The 16,498-nt window shown below is 38.1% G+C and overlaps 1 protein-coding gene across 1 annotated transcript in view; it reads right to left on the bottom strand.

The window, feature by feature from the left end:
* CWC22 (CWC22 spliceosome associated protein homolog) overlaps positions 1-14,133 on the bottom strand; it is a 58,086-nt gene extending 43,953 nt beyond the window's left edge. Inside the window, exon 1 of the mRNA XM_047872123.1 lies at positions 13,913-14,133. The gene's annotated coding sequence lies outside the window, so the exon portion shown is untranslated. The remainder of the gene's footprint in view (positions 1-13,912) is intronic.
* Positions 14,134-16,498: the final 2,365 nt, after the last annotated feature.

Raw genomic sequence — 16,498 nt, 5'->3', positions numbered from 1 at the left:
AGTCACCACTCCTCAGAGGAAAGTAACAGAATGTACAGTCTTAACTAACAGTTATAATGACCAGAATACAATTAAAAAAGTTATCAGAAAACTGTGGTCCAATCTTTAAAAAAAAAGATAATCAAAGACCAACATTAAGATGGCCCAGATGTTGGAATTGGCATACAAGGTTTTTAAAGCATATTCCAAAGCACAAAGGAAAACACGCTTGCAAGGAATACACAGGAAATTTCAGCAAAAATGAAACAAACAAAAGCAAACAAAAACAACAATGAAAAGAATAGAACCAAAATGAAATTTTAGAACTGAAAAATATATGAAGTGAAAAACTCACTGGTTAGCCAAACCTAAGGCAAAATGGAGATAATAGAAAGTCAATGAAATTATATAATCTAAAAGATAAAAAGTATCCAATCTAGAAACAGACAAAAAAATTAATGAACAGGGACATGTAGGACAATTATCAAAAGGCCTAATCTACATGTAATCAAAGTTCATGAAGGAAAAAAATGGTATAGGAAAAAAATATTTTACGAAATAGCCAAATTTCCCCCCAAATTTGGCAAAAGGCATAAATTTACAGATTCATGAAGCACAGATAATCCTAGATAGGATAAATATAAAGAAAACCATGCCTAAACACACAGTCATACAGGGAAATAACTGTTCAAGTTATTTCTGACTTCTCATCAGAAACTAAGGAGACTAGAAGACAATCTTTAAAGTGCTGAAAGATTAAAAAAAACCTGCTACCCTAAGATTCCAACAAAAATAATATTAAGAATGAAGATAAAGACATTTACTAATTAAAACAAACAAAAGAAAACTAAGAGAAACAGAATGCAGCACCAGCAGACCCATTCTCCAAGAAATGCTGCAGTCCTCAGGCTTTAGGGAAATGACACCAATGGAGACTTCAGAAAGTAATGAAGAACACTGGAAATGGTGACTTCTTCAGGAAGTATAAAAGACTACTTTTTCCTTCACTTAAAATACATAGGTCTGTTTAAAGTAAAAATAACATCTTGAGGGTCACCTGGGTGGCTCAGCCAGTTAAGCATCTGACTGTTGGTTTTGGCTCAGGTCATGATTTCACAGTTCATGAGTTTGAGCCCCACGTCAGGCTCCATGCTGCTGGTGCAGCAGAGCCTGCTTGGGATTCTCTCTCTCTCTCTCTCTCTCTCTCTCTCTCTGACCCTCCCTCTCTCAAAATAAATAAATGCACTTATTAAAAAAAAACATCTTGAGGGGTTATAGTGTATGTAGATGAAATAGACACATTAGGTAGCATATACAGGAGGAGGTAAGATAGACCTACATGATCCAAGATTTCTAAGTTTTTTGTGAAGTGGTAGTAATTAATATCAAATCTAAGAAACTTATGGAAAGTTAAGGATACATATTGTTTCCCCTAGAACAATGACTGCAAAAGTAATGTTAAAAAATATAGCTAAAAAGCCTGTAGATAACGTAAAATAGAATTTAAAAATATTTAAATTTAAAATTTAAAATTAAAATTAACTTAAAAGGGCAAGATAGAGCAAAGGAACAAAAAACAGAAGGAGGAAAAAAAACAAGATGGCAGACCTAAATCTAACTCTGTTAATTATATTAAATATTAATGAACAAACAACTCAAACAGAAGCTACTTCTCTCTCACCTCAGGTGGATCCGACCCTGAAGGCATGATCTTGTCTCCACTGGGTTTTTGGTCCCATGTGCCTTCTCAGACAAGATGACTGTGCCGTATTACACAAATTTCATGACTTTTTTTGACATGACTCATTCCTGTATTTATGGCTATAAACGTATAGAGCCATGAAACTCAAAATTTCACTCAATTAACTTTTGCTTAAAGGTGATGGTTTTTACCCCCACTAGCCCAATCATTATATCATTTCTAACAAATACTTATCACCTTTATCACCCAGCATCATTTATCTATACACTCATTCAAGAACAAATAATATTTACTACTTCTGTTATTTTGCCAGGCACCTTTCTAGGCACTGGCTAGACAGCAATGAACAGCCATATCAAAATCCCCTGCCCACATTGAGCTTATATTCTAGTCCTAAAAAGTAAATCTATAATGATAAGCACAGCACTAAGCTGCTCAAGCAAAGTGGCTGGTTAAGTTTTTTTTTTTTGCAAATGCCAGTTTCATTCAAATCATTACTTAATGTAAAACTGGTTCCCTAGTTCATTATGTTAAAAGTAATTAAATTATGAACACTTGTGTATAGAATTACTAGTACATATATTGGGGCCTACCTGACTTACTACATCAGATGTGTAGGGGAAAAGGGATGCCTAGGCATGCTGGTTTCATGAAAGTATCCCCGATGTATTTCCAATATCCAACTCATCACCAGGTTGCCTCAGCTTTCCAATTTTGGATGAGAAATCTTGGTTCTCAATTTGCCATAAATTGAGAGTAAAATTGTACTTAACTTTAGGTAAAATACAGAGACTTCATAGCCTACCTCCTTTATAATGTTTAGTCAAAAATCATTTGGAAAGGAACACATACATTCCAAATGTATTAATCCTTACTACCTCATTGGTAAGAAGCATATATATGTGTGCAAAAGAATATCAATAAGCAGTGATTTTTAAATGAGAAATTTTGGGCACAATTCATAGGGAGAAAATTCTCAGTGGTAATGCACTGATTGCCGCAGCACAGGTTCTGTGGGAGTTTAAGATATATGCCATGATAATTAAAGTAACATTACCTACTGCAACATGGCCACAAACAAACATAAGCACTAAAATGGAGTCATCCAGATGATAAAATATGTTTATAAAATGCTTTTATTATTCTTAAAATTAATATAAAACATGACAAATTGAGAAAGGAAGAGAAAAAACCTACATCAACAGAGAAGTTAAGCCTTCCTAGGTAAACTGGACACAAATTTCATATACATTCATATATAAAGACTAAAATAACTTCTGTAAAAATATTTGCCTGTAAGTTTAAATAAGCTTATTAATTAGTGAGATCTGGAATATATTTTATGGAAAAATTAAAAGCCTAGAAAACTATGAATGTCCTTAATTTGTTCTTATTTCCAGGATAACCAGTGACTAAGTCCCTATAAAATTGAGACTATAGTATACTGCAGTGGAGGATTCCATTCTCATTGGGTTCTATTATTATTATATAAATTAATCAGAGTTACTTATTGTATACAGGAGTTTTTGCTTCCCTACATTCATCTAAACACTCCTTCTATAAACATTAGGAAGTGAATTGTCCAGAAGGAACATCAAAAGAATCTGTGAAAGACTCCACCTAGTTCTGTTTACTATTTACAGGAAATAACCTGATGGATGCTGCTGCCATCATCACCACCACACATCACCTGCGACTGATTTCAAGGACTTTTTTGGTCCAGAAGCAGAAAACACTAAAAACTACTTCTGACCAAGGCTACAGAATAAGGCCCTCCTTCCCCTGATGATAGAAACCACTGATGATAATGCACTTCTTTGTGTATTTTTGTTTTTTATCCTCTTGGTTATTTATTTTTTCTCTCCTTGCTGGTTGATGCTTCTAAATCTGTACAATGGAACTTTCTACATTAATGGAAAGGTTCATATTCTGCACTGTCAGTAGCCACTTCATTAACACAATGGCCACTGGCCACATGTGGCTATTGAGCACTTCAAATGTGCCCAATGGATTTGAGAAAATTAATATTATAATTTTATAATTTTATTAATTTTATAATTAAGTTTATTTTTAATTTGAATAGCCATATGTGGCTGGCTAGTGGTTACCATATTGGGCAACATAATTCTAAATGATTAGTAGACACTTAGGTCTTTTAATCATGGTACTTCAAAATCCTTGTCCTTGACAATTTCCAGATATGGTATTAATTCTTTAGATACTGACAAAGTAAAATAACTCATATCCAACTTGTGAGAAAAGTCACTTGGTTATTTTCTACGAAAGGTTCAGATTACGGGAAATAAGGGATAATATAATAATCCTGGTCCTAGAGCCTGTCTATGTTTCAATCACCAAGGTGTGATCTCTACAGTCTTAAATGCAGTGCATCCACCATGATGCCAAACAATAGTTTAACATAAACGTCAAGAAAACATGGCACTAGACATACTAGGACAATCACAAACTTGATACATGATCATGACCCACTGAAAGACAGTGTAACTATTGATTGATCGTATCTCCAGAAGATAATGGCCTGTTCTGCAGCTGAGGCTGATAAGCAGAGGTACTAATAAAGTTAAAAAATAACCCTGATGGCAGCTATGAAGGGAGAATTGACAAATGAAACAGAAACTACTACTTATAAAATGGATTCTGCTAACTTGAAAAACATAAATATTATGCCAGTTTAAGTCACAATATACTTATCATGGATTAGCTAAGGTCATACTCTTATTTCTAGTTACTTTAGACCCATCTGTTCCAAAGTAAGACCACAAAATGATGTCTGCAAGGACCCATAAGTTTTAAAGATATGACCATTTACTGTCCCAGCAACTCGCTAGTTTACAAATTCAAATTCTGCCCAATCACTGCCAAGATGATCTGATAACTAACCTCTAGTCTCACAAAGATAGTAAGTACCCGTTCTTAAACCACCTTTTTGAGATGCTCTATGGTCCTCCACAGTATACTGTCTCCTTTGCTGCATATTAATACTAAACTTTGACAGCTAATGAGGTATGTCATTGGTGATTATTCACTAGTGAGCTTTCACATACAAGCCTAATGATCCAGTTTCTCAAATAATTCAATGCCATGGGGGACAAAAAAAGAAAAAAGAAAAAAAGGAGGATAGCTATTATAGAACAAAAGAGACAACAGATTTAGTGTGTGGCCCTTGTTTAGATCCTGAGTTGAACACTTTCCCTTCTCTAAAAGGGGATGTATTTATATAGTAGAACCCACTTTACCAACTTGAATTCAGTACTAACTCAACTGACTAATAAACTCTACCCAACTTTCCTTCTAAAATGGAGGTAGGCTGAAGTTCTTATTTCTGAATAAGGGATGAAATAATGGAAGAGAACATTTTCTAATCCAGTTCAATTGTCAACTTGCTAAAATTAGTAGCATGTTTACATCATGGTTTTTGGACGGGGAGGGGGAGAATGAAAATACGGTGGGACACAGACTCTCAGAATTACTTAAATCCTTATTACATATTTTCCATCCAAGAGAACTTATCTTAGTATGTACCTGAAATAAGACTCATTTCAAAATCACCTGTTACCTAAATACTGTGCCCAAGTTGATAATGGAGATACTTTAAGCTCTAATGCTAGTAATATATGAACTTTAATATTTTCCTCAACTTATAAACATGTATTCCATTGATACAAAAGTCATTTTAGAATAATATAATGATGAATGTCCTGAAGCTGATGTGCAGTGGTGAATGTAGACTAACCATCACTGTTCAAAACCAGCCAATGGGAGAACTGCCAATGTACACAGTAGCTCTTCAACAAACTAATCTACCCTTGACACTAATACAGTCTATATAGCACATTACAATGATATTCCTGAGATATCCCAGAGATGAACAATTAACTACATATACTTTAGAAGTCTGAAATGTGTAATTTAGATTAAGATAACAATAGCAATAAATAATGATAAATTACTGCAGCCACAAAAATACACTAGGCATTTCATTTATATATTCTTATTCAATCCTCACAATTACCTTGCTTTGTTAATTTTTTAGCCATATTTTCAATGGGAGAACTGAGGTTCAAAGAGTTGAAACAATGTGTCCAAGTAAATTATAGCTAGTAAATGGCAGAGCTAAAATCTAGATGGTTTATCTGATGCCAAAACCATCTGATATTGCATCCCAATGAAAATGACAACATTAATATATGGATACAATATTGGTAAACTATAAAATGTAAACAGATATAGTCTCTACTATACAGAAAATCTTCCTATCCTAAACTGACCCATTTTTCCGAAGTTTCAGATAGCAAAGGTTTTGATATTAATATAAAGCCCTACCCACTTCTTTTTAAAGATGCAAAATAATACTTTAAAGGTTCCCTTTGTTTAATTAGCATAGCCGGAATTCACTCTGACCAGGTACAGTATAAGCAAATAAGGCACTTGACTCCACTGTGCAAGATTCACCATTTTCCTTGGCTATCCTTGGTTCTGAAACCTGGTTTCTCTTCTCAACTTACCTACACATACATATACACAGCAATTTTCTGTGTATTTTATTTCAAATTACCTTACTTATCTAAATGTAATGAGTTTTCTTTCTCATCAGTGTGTGTCATCTTTTCCTTTCTACCCTTCAACCATCATCACCAAATAATTTTCTGCCAATCAAGCACACTCTGTTAGATTTCTATGTCCCAAAATGTAACTGTGAAATTGACAATTTTACAAAGTAGACTGCTACTACAATTCTAACAAAAAATGCATAAAGTCCTATCATCGTCCAGATTTATACAGAATACGCCCATAAGGAAATTCTGGGAGTTCAACATGTGCATGCTTGATACTTAGACTAATTGGAAATTCCTGCAATGAGAGCGATTTATCTAGAGTTTATAGCTCTCGCTGCTCTTCTTAGTATCACTATGTGGATTTTATGATGAATTATTAAATTTCTCTCTCCTTGTCACAAGTAAGCAACTCAGCAAAACCACACCTGCTCTCCTGAACAACGAGGGCATTTTATGATAAGAAGATGGTAGTTTAAAAATTATTTTCCCATCAGTGTCAGCAAGCATCAGAAGGCAAAATATTTAATAATGTTTGTAGAATGCACTTTAGATTGTTAACTGGAAACTATGAAATTGTAAATTCTGTAATTATCTTAAAAGTTCAGATGATGAAAACGTCAACTAATGGCTGTAATGCACTGCTTTCTCAATGATTTCTGTTGAGCACTCCTACCGTTGTCCCCGTTGTCCCCAAGGCATCCTCAACCAACGTGACTTGCTGTAACTGTCATAAATTAAAAGGAAGTCAACAAAGTCCATTCCCTTTCCTTCAGGTTGCTCTACTGCATTCTACACAGTAACAGCACACTTGACAAATGTCAAACATGATAAGAGTTAAAAAAAAAAAATCTTAGTTGCTCAATAAGGGAAAATGGTAATATTACACAGTATTCAAAAGAAAAACAAGTTTAAATATGTTCTAAATACAAAACTGAAATGGGAAGGAGATAGTAGTAGGATCCTCAAGAAAATCCCCAAAGAGGACCCAAGCCCCTGGCCCTTCCACAAGGCAATTTTCCTTCCCAGGGAAAAGATACGAAAAACAGATTGGCCACATTTCTTAATATATGATAAGATGTCTATGGCCTTTACATATCTGTATTGAAGGAAAAATCCTTTTAAGAGAATTGCTTTCCTACTATTGTTTCTTGTTATTTTTAAAAATGCATACATATTGGCGAGAAATATGCTGCATTATATACCACACAAGGACAAATGATGTTGTAATCTGATTTCAGCATAGGTTCACAATTTCAAGAAAATAAAAGCATCTGAACACTACTATCACTATAAGGAAAAGTCACCAGGTACAGGTGATGATCCCTTGTCTGCAATTATGGAATCTGAAAAGCTCTGAAAATACAATATTTCTTTTCCTTCCTTTCCTTTTTTTTTTTTTTTTATAGAAGGATAGTTGACACACAATGTTTCAGGTATACAACATAGGAATTTGACAACTCTATACGTTATGCTATGCTCAGCACAACTTACAAAGATTTTTTTTTCAGTTTATTTATTTTGAGAGAGAGTGAGCACAAACAGGGGAGGGACAGACAGAGAGGGAGAGAGAATCCCAAGCAGGCTCCACCCTATCAGCGCAGCACCTGACACAGGGCTCGAACTTATGAACCGTGAGATCATGACCTGAGGTAAAATCAAGAGTCGGACGCTCAAACAACGAAGCCACCAAGGTGCCCCACAAAGATTTCTCTTAAGTTTGTGGGAAACTCATCTGGCAGCAAAACCTGACCTGCACCAACCTGAGACTTAAATGTGACTCTTCATTTGTTGAACTGTAGAAATATTAATGTGTTTGATTGGAAGATATTGCCTGGGATTCCAAAAGGGCTATTATTTCATATGTGCACTGTGTTTCTTTAAAATCTTAAAAATTCTTGGGGCGCCTGGGTGGCGCAGTCGGTTGAGCGCCGACTTCAGCCAGGTCATGATCTCACGGCCCGTGAGTTCGAGCCCCGCGTCAGGCTCTGGGCTGATGGCTCAGAGCCTGGAGCCTGTTTCTGATTCTGTATCTCCCTCTCTCTCTGCCCCTCCCCCATTCATGCTCTGTCTCTCTCTGTCCCAAAAAATAAATAAACGTTGAAAAAAAAAATTAAAATCTTAAAAATTCTGAATGTCGAAACAGTTCTGGCTCTAAGATTACAAATAAAGAACTGTAGACCTGTACTCTTATTGTTTCCTAGTCAATACATATACCAGGTGTGCTCTTTGACTTCTAACCATTTGAATGACTGAAGATTCCCATGTTCAATTATAGGGCTGGGAGGTGTGCAAATAGTACCTGGATACTATTTGACTTTTTATGAGGAATAAACAAAATATAAAGGCCTTTGATTAGTCTCTGACTCTGTGCAGGGGAGACAGCCCCAATTTGGGGACATCCTAAGACGACGGTAAAAAGACACAGATTAGTAAAAAAAAAAAAAAAAAAAAAAAAGACAAAATCTAAAAGCGCTTAACATTTTAATAAAAATTACTCATTATAAATTTTTTTTTTCAACGTTTATTTATTTTGGGGACAGAGAGACAGAGCATGAACGGGGGAGGAGCAGAGAGAGAGGGAGACCCAGAATCGGAAACAGGCTCCAGGCTCTGAGCCATCAGCCCAGAGCCTGACGCGGGGCTCGAACTCACAGACCGCGAGATCGTGACCTGGCTGAAGTCGGACGCTTAACCGACTGCGCCACCCAGGCGCCCCAAAAATTACTCATTATAAACTGAGAGGAGGTATTATCCCTCATTCATTTCCTATATCATGAAGCCAGTCCATACTGGTCTGTATTTAACCAAAGAAATTAAAAGTGATATAATCGTTTCAATATGCTATTTAACTTTTTTTAAGTTTATTTATTTATTTTGAGAGAGAGAGCACATGCAAGCTGGGGAGGGGCAAATTGAGAAAGAGAGAGAAAGAGGGAGAGAAGGATGGAGAGAATCCTAAGCAGGCTCTGGACTGCTGGTATGGAGCCCAACATAGGGCTGGAACCCATGAACCATGAGATCATGACCTGACCTAAAATCAAGAGTCAGATAATTAAATGAATGAGCCACCCAGGTGCCCTCCTTCTAAGCTTTTAAAATGGAAATTTCTGTCTCAATGCTTCATGCATCAACAATCTGTTTCCATATAAAAATCTTTAAGAGAAGAGTTCTTCAGTAGTACTTCCTGTAATTACTGAATAAAAACAAATCCTAAGGGAGGAGTCTGCTGCTACTACTTGTATCACTCAGTCACTTGTATTTACAGCCTAAGCCCACCTCGTCTTGCCTTAGTTTCTCCACACACCCTTTGGTTCACAATTCAACTGCACAGCAACAGGACTGAACTTTCCTCACTAACTCCAGCATCTTCATTCACTGAACAAACATTATGGGTTTTCTTGGTCTAGTGATTAAGCTAAGTTTTATATCCATTTTCACAATAACAAATAGATAAAACCTTAAATTTCAAATCTATACCATAACCCTCACCACTTTACTTGATAGTAAAAGAAGAGTCTTGTAGTAAAGAAATAGCTTTAGTGCTTCTTTATCACCCACTGAATGCTTTCTTTTTCATTTAATGTTAAAGTTTGAATTTTTGCAGAAGAGTCTCTTTTGTAAGGTCATAAAAATTAAGACACTTGGTATAGGACTAACACAGGTAAATGGAACTAGAACAAAAATGATGAGGATAAGCCAAAACTGACACTTCTATTAAGAAGTTGTAAAGTAGCATAGAAAAAATAAGAAAGTATAAGGTTAAGAGAAAGAACAGTATGGTTGTGGTCTTTTTCTGTTTTTTTACTCTACCCCCTATTTTTTGGAAACAAATTAAGAATAGGGGGTCAAAGGCAGTGTCTGTTAATAGTGAGGCGATACATACATTAAGCTGCGCACAAGGAACTGGGATCTGAGAAATTAAAGTTGCTAACGTCAGGAGAGAAGAAAAGTCTAAAGTGCTGTAGCAATGTTATAGACACAGTATTCCTGGAAGAGAGGAAGTGCAACTAAGTGGGTCTGGGGCATACAGAAGAAAGTGGGTCCAGAAGCTGAATGCTGTAGTACAAGTAGGAAAGGGGGAAAAATCACTTCTCGCATGAAAGGGGAAAGAAGTCATTCAGGCAATGAGATCAGCATGTGTAAAGACTGAGATATAAAAAAAGAGTTTAGGGGATTCTCAGTTGTTTGAGTACAGGGTGTGAATGTAAGATTGAGCAGAAATGAGATGGAACATGAGACTCATGAAGCTAAAGCATGAAACACCTTGAATGAGAACAAGATTTTTGAGATTCTTGGTCACTGCTATACATTGAGAACCCAGGACAGTACTTACCACTTCACAGGTTCCAATTCTAAAATTAAACATAAAAGGGGGCGTGTGGACTTCTAATGATTATTCCCATACCTTGTTTTTTTAATGTGTTTATTTTGAGAGAGTGTGTGTACATGCGTGCGAGTGGGGTAGGGACAGAGAATCCCAAGCAGGCTCTGTGCTGTCAGCGCAGAGTCCGAAGCAGGGCTCGATCCCATTAACTGTTAAATCATGACCTGAGCCAAAATCAAGTCACATGCTTAACTGACTGAGCCACCTAGGTGCCCTGATTATTCCTATTTCTTCCCACAAAGAACTCTCTATAACGATACCTAGACAACTTTTACCAAGGAATACCACAGCAGACTTGTCTTAACTATCAACGCTGACTTCTAGGAAGCCCCGAGCTGTTTGTCATCAACTGCATCAAGACAGCACTATCAGGGGTCATCCCTTGTCTTCACCCCATGTTAACCTGGAGGGCTGAATAAATTTCCAATTTATGGAAGATGAAAAAAATACCAGTTCCTTTAAAGGCACTGCAAGAGGAAACCTGATCCTGAAGGTGCAGTTACTTCAACTTACAAAACCATGTTTAATCAGTGAGTCTATTTCATGTCTTTGAATACTCATACCACTTTATTCCCCCTCCCCCAAAATGTGTTCCTCAGCTTGCTTAAATAAGTATATGGGCTGAATACATTCTGTCAACACTCAGCACAGCTTTGAAAGTGGCCTTTCTGATTATTAATTAAAGAGCTATTTAGTAAGCCACGTTTTAAGATTTTTAAAGAAAGTTTATTTATTTTGAGAAAGAAGGAGCACATGCACGCAGGAGGGGCAGAAAGACAGAGGGAGAGAGAGAATTCCAAGCAGGCTTTGTGCTGTCAGCACAGAGCCCGACATAGGGCTCCATCCGACAAACCCTATCATGACCTGAGCCGAGATGAGGAGCCAGATGCTTAAACAACTAAGCCACCTCGGCACCCAGCCATGTTCTAAGTGTTAAAGAAAACTTGGAAGTGGTGGTCTCCACGGAGAAATTTATGAAGTAATCTCTAGACACAAAGCACTTTATTTCATTACGGAGGCACCTGTCACCAAGTCTAGAATTAAACCGTCTTGATAAAATAATTGAGGGAAGAACACAAAGGACCTTTCAGGTGGAAGTGCTGAACTCTGTCTATCCTGATCCATTTCAATTAGGCCTAAAGTCAAGTTAAACATGACTCTCCACTTAGTCTCTTCCTCCGATTAGCTTCTATAATCACAGCAGTCTTAATGTCTCCAGGCCAAGGTAATTTATACCATTTTTGTTGTTGCTGTTGTTGTTATCTATTCTCTGGGAAAACACTTACTAGCTTGGCTACAAATAGCAAAGGCTTGCTTTAGTCCACTGCTTCCTCTCCTGATGTATTATTTTGGAAGAAAATGCTTCGAAAATTTGCACTTTATTGTAGGCACTGAAATGAAATGTATACACTGAGATAAAATATTTAGGTGACAGGTTCAGTCCAGAAGTATGATGAAACTAATGTGCCAGAGGCCTTTTTGTTTCATCACCCTCCCATGCTAAAATTTTCAAACATTACAGAAGAGAAATGCAACAAGGAAGCCCACAGAGTCATCAGTATGGTCAGCTATATTATCAATAACCACCTCTTTCTTAGGCCAGCTAGAACTTACATTACAGAGATACCAGGTAATACAAAATTCAGTCTAGATACAAGTGGGTAGTAAACAGAAAATAATGTTTGTTAAGGCACTGGCGCTGTAAAAGTGTGTTCTCTTAGATGGTCTCAGGTACAACTTACTGTCGATCACCTGGCAATGTACAATCATCAGGGAGAACACAAACCACAACCCCAGTCAAATGGGGTGGGAAATGCTCCACGAAAGTGGAATGGGCACGGAAACATGGAAGAGCAATATTCAAAAGCAAAGAACAAGAACTGAAGCATAGAGGATTCATCAACTATATTACAACAGTAACAATAATAGTTAACACTGTAGGCCGGGCACTGTACACAGGCCTTATATATAAGCATTGTTATTTATTTTTATCCTCAAAACAACCCACTAAGTTAGATATTATTATCATCCACATTTTTCAGATGAGGAAGCTGAGACTAGAGATGTTAAGTAACCTGCCTAAGTGACAGAGTTTCTAAGGCCTGAATCAAGACTGGAATCTTTGGCTTAGGAGTCCATCACCCAGCACCCACCCTAGCAGGTCTCCTCCTCCTACAGATGCTGCTTGTCACAATGCTTCTAAGAACAGTCACACTTTTAATGCCAATTCTAAATCCGCTTTTCTAGAGAAGGATAATTGAGGCTAACTCCCAGATTCACAGGCAATCCTAAAACAAGTTTAAACATGATGAGGAGGCAGGCTAACTAGTTTTCTGAAAGCCAAGTTTGTTTTTCTATCTGCTATTGCTAGTCTGTGGACACATCAAAACGTAAAAGGAACTGTTAGTATGCTTTCAATCACCTATATCTTGCATCTAGAACATCCTTTCTTCATTTTTTTTCCCCTTATTTATCTCAAAGAGGTGTTGCGAGGGTGAAGTGAAAATTGGTAAAGCGGTTATTGCAGTTAAGATTCAATAAAATTAACTATTACGATAGCGATATGCACAAGTGTGTTGTAGGATCCGGAGCTCCACAGAGAGGTGGACATACTGGAGATCCAAGTTGGAGAGTCAGTACCTTATTGGAGGTAGATCAACTTATGGAAGGATAAAGGACGACAGAAAAGAGCCCCCAGGACTAAACACTAGAAAGCATCTAGTATTTACAGGGCAAATGAATGAAAAAGAAACGATTAATGAAAATGTAAAGAAGCCGTCACAGGGATATACGCTGGATGGAGGCACAACAGTGGAACTTCCACTATTTTCTAACTAACCACAGTTCCTTAATCCCACTCCCACGGCCTGGGGCCCGGCCGGTAAAAAAGGGGCCTCGGGAAACCTAAAGGACTTAAGAAGTTCTAAGTGATCCGCGCCGACAAGACAGAGACCCAGGCGCTGGTGCTAGACTTCAGCAACAAAAACACCACGGTCAGACAGCTCCAGCAACCTCACCAGGAAGCTAGGTCCGTCCGCGCAGGCGGGAACGGAGTTCACGGCCCCTTCCCTACCCGCTCAGACTCCTCCGCACTACCGGCACTCACGCCTCAGTCTCGGGGGCCGGCGCGCACACCTCCGAGCTGCCCGCGGAGGTACCAGCAAATCCTTGCTCACCCCTAGTCCCCTTTCTATTCCCACCCGGTCCGGCAACCCGCCACCCCCAATCTGGTTCGCTGCCTGAGGCGAGTCTACGGAGTTCGGTAATTACCTGGAGCTCCACCGCGCCGCCATTACACCGGACGCACGTCACTTCCCCTTCTCCGGCCCCGGCAGTGCGAGGAAGGCGGAACGTGAAATACATACAAACCTGACGCTAAATTCACTTTAAAACGTTATACTATTAATTTACTTTAAATACTATAACTTAATACCACGTTGAGAGCAGTTGGTCTGGCCACAATTTCCTCTTTCCAAGACGGCGACAAAAGAGAAGTTAATGCAAACTACAAAGTCCAGCATCCGCCGCCAGTAAGGACGGAAATGACGCGTCAATTGTAATTTTTATTAGGTCGCAATGTACGACGGGAATTGTAGTTCTTCTGAGTAGGCTCCCGAGAGCACATCCAGGCGGCTCATCTGAAAGCTGATAGTGATGAGGATTTCTCAAAATTTACTTTAAAGCTCTTTCTCTGCAGTTGGCAAGAAGTAGACCTCAGTAGTCATTTTTTTCTGTGGAAATCTGTAAGAGGAGAAGACAGACTTTTGGCAGTAGTTAGATCAAGAGCCTATATAAGGAAAAATGTTAGGAAACGTTAAGTGCCTACTATGTCCCAAGATTTCAAGCTGTGAGAACGGGAGGATTTTGGACCACAAAGTGAAATAATGAGGAAAAGCTAATTTTGTAGAGAAGATGATGCTTCTAATTGAGTTTAAGGTACCAGCTGGCAAGACATCGTGAGGATAAGGAGATTGGCTGGCCAACTTGGAAATAGCGAACTGTGCAGAGATCAGAGGTAATTCATGAAATTGTTTTCTTATGCTTTACTTTTCAAGAGTAACAAAACCTAAAAAAATTCAACTGCTTGTTACTGTTTTGGAAACTATCTTTTCCTAAAGCAACTATATCTTTATTCTCCCCACCCTTGTGTACACCAGGCCTGGTTTATCCAAACATTTCTCTATTACGATTTTAGAGTACTCATGCGAGTAACCTTTTCTTTGAGGCAGAAGAGTACAGTGATTACAGATAAAGATACTGGAGAAGTCCTCTTTATGTTTAACTCTTAAATCTATTGATATACTCATGGGTAATTTTTCTAGGGCAGTTTACTTAACTGTGTGCCCATTTTCTGATGTTGCGGGGGGGGGGGGGCGAGTGCCCATCCCTAGAATACTCTTAAGAACTGAATTCGTTGATACACTTGATGTATATGAGATAATTCTTACTACATAACAGTATTATCCATCCTTTTTTTTTCCTATCTAACATGTTGGACCATAAAGGCACATTTTGGTGTCTTTAAATATTTAAGTGAATAGATTTCAGTTGTACCAATACAGGGCATAGGAGATGAATCTGGTAAACATTTGTATCCATACTGAAAAGAAGCACAATACCACCTCTACAATTATCAGTAGCAATAGGAAAGTTAGAATTGAAGCTAGGGTAGTTAGATGGAGCTGGAAAAGACTAGGTTTGTCGTTTTGGAATCCAGGAAGCAAACTGTGACATAGGGTTAAGAATGTAAAACAGGGGCGCTTTGGTGGCTCAGTCAGTTGAGCCTCTGACTCCTGATTTTGGGTCAGGTCATGATTTCACAGTTTGTGGGTTCACGGTGTGGAGCTTGCTTGGAATTCTCTCCCTCTCTTTCTGCCCTTCCCCTATGTGCACTCTCTCTCTCTCTCTCTCTCTCTCTCTCTCTCTCTCTCTCTCAAAAATAAATAAATAAATAACCTTTTTAAAAAAGAATGTAAAACAGTAAAAGTAAAAGGGAGGAAACTGGCTTGGGTATGGTAACTTCAGAGCAAAGATGAAGAGTCTCACGCTGGGATGAAGAGTCCCACACTGGGATAAAAATGGCTAGGCCCTTGTAACACAGTTTTGCTCAGTCATTGGCTGGAGCCACCCCAAGAAAAATGTGGCCACCATTCAAAACCTGATATACAGTTGGAAGTATTAACATTTGAATGGTGTTACCTAACTACTCCTAGCAGCTAGGCAAAGAGCCTTTTCTTGAAAGGGTATCTGAACAGAATTTCTCTGTCACAGTCAATCCCTTGCACCATTTAGATCCACTCTGTATACACATTCAGAGAACAATTCCTCTAGGGTTCCAGTGGCTTCTTTTCCTGAAAAGAAACTTAGTAGAGAGAAGTTAGTGGGACAAACTGTAGTCCCCATCTTTGCAGTTGGTTTTGAACCACAGCTGAACCATTGCCTTTGTCCTCCACTATTCATTCTAAATTCCCCACACTCTCAGCTACCAATTCTGCTGGTCTTAGTAGTTACACTAGTTGTGTGAAAACCCTAGTTCCTGAGAAATTTGAACCCTTAGTAATAATCACCTTCTCATGCAGGTGCTGCTGCAGTTGGCTATTAACACTCACTATTCGGCAAGGTAGCACTAAGAGTTGTCCAAATAGATCACCTGAGTGTCACACATTGTCTTGCTTGTTCCTGTTATGTAACATCAAGCCTACATTCTCCTGATGATAAGACTTAGCTTTTCCTCCCAAGGTGTTAACTCTTCTTTTTGCCTCCTTTTCCCTGAACTCAAGAAGTCCAAAGTGCCTATGCAGCAGATGAAGCTCAGTTCAATGGGACTCTTGCTGTGTCCTCTAGCAAGAATATAGC

This window comes from Prionailurus viverrinus, chromosome C1, assembly GCF_022837055.1.
Source record: "Prionailurus viverrinus isolate Anna chromosome C1, UM_Priviv_1.0, whole genome shotgun sequence".
In the NCBI taxonomy this organism is placed as follows: domain Eukaryota; kingdom Metazoa; phylum Chordata; class Mammalia; order Carnivora; family Felidae; genus Prionailurus; species Prionailurus viverrinus.
This window is presented reverse-complemented; position numbering and strand designations above follow the sequence as displayed.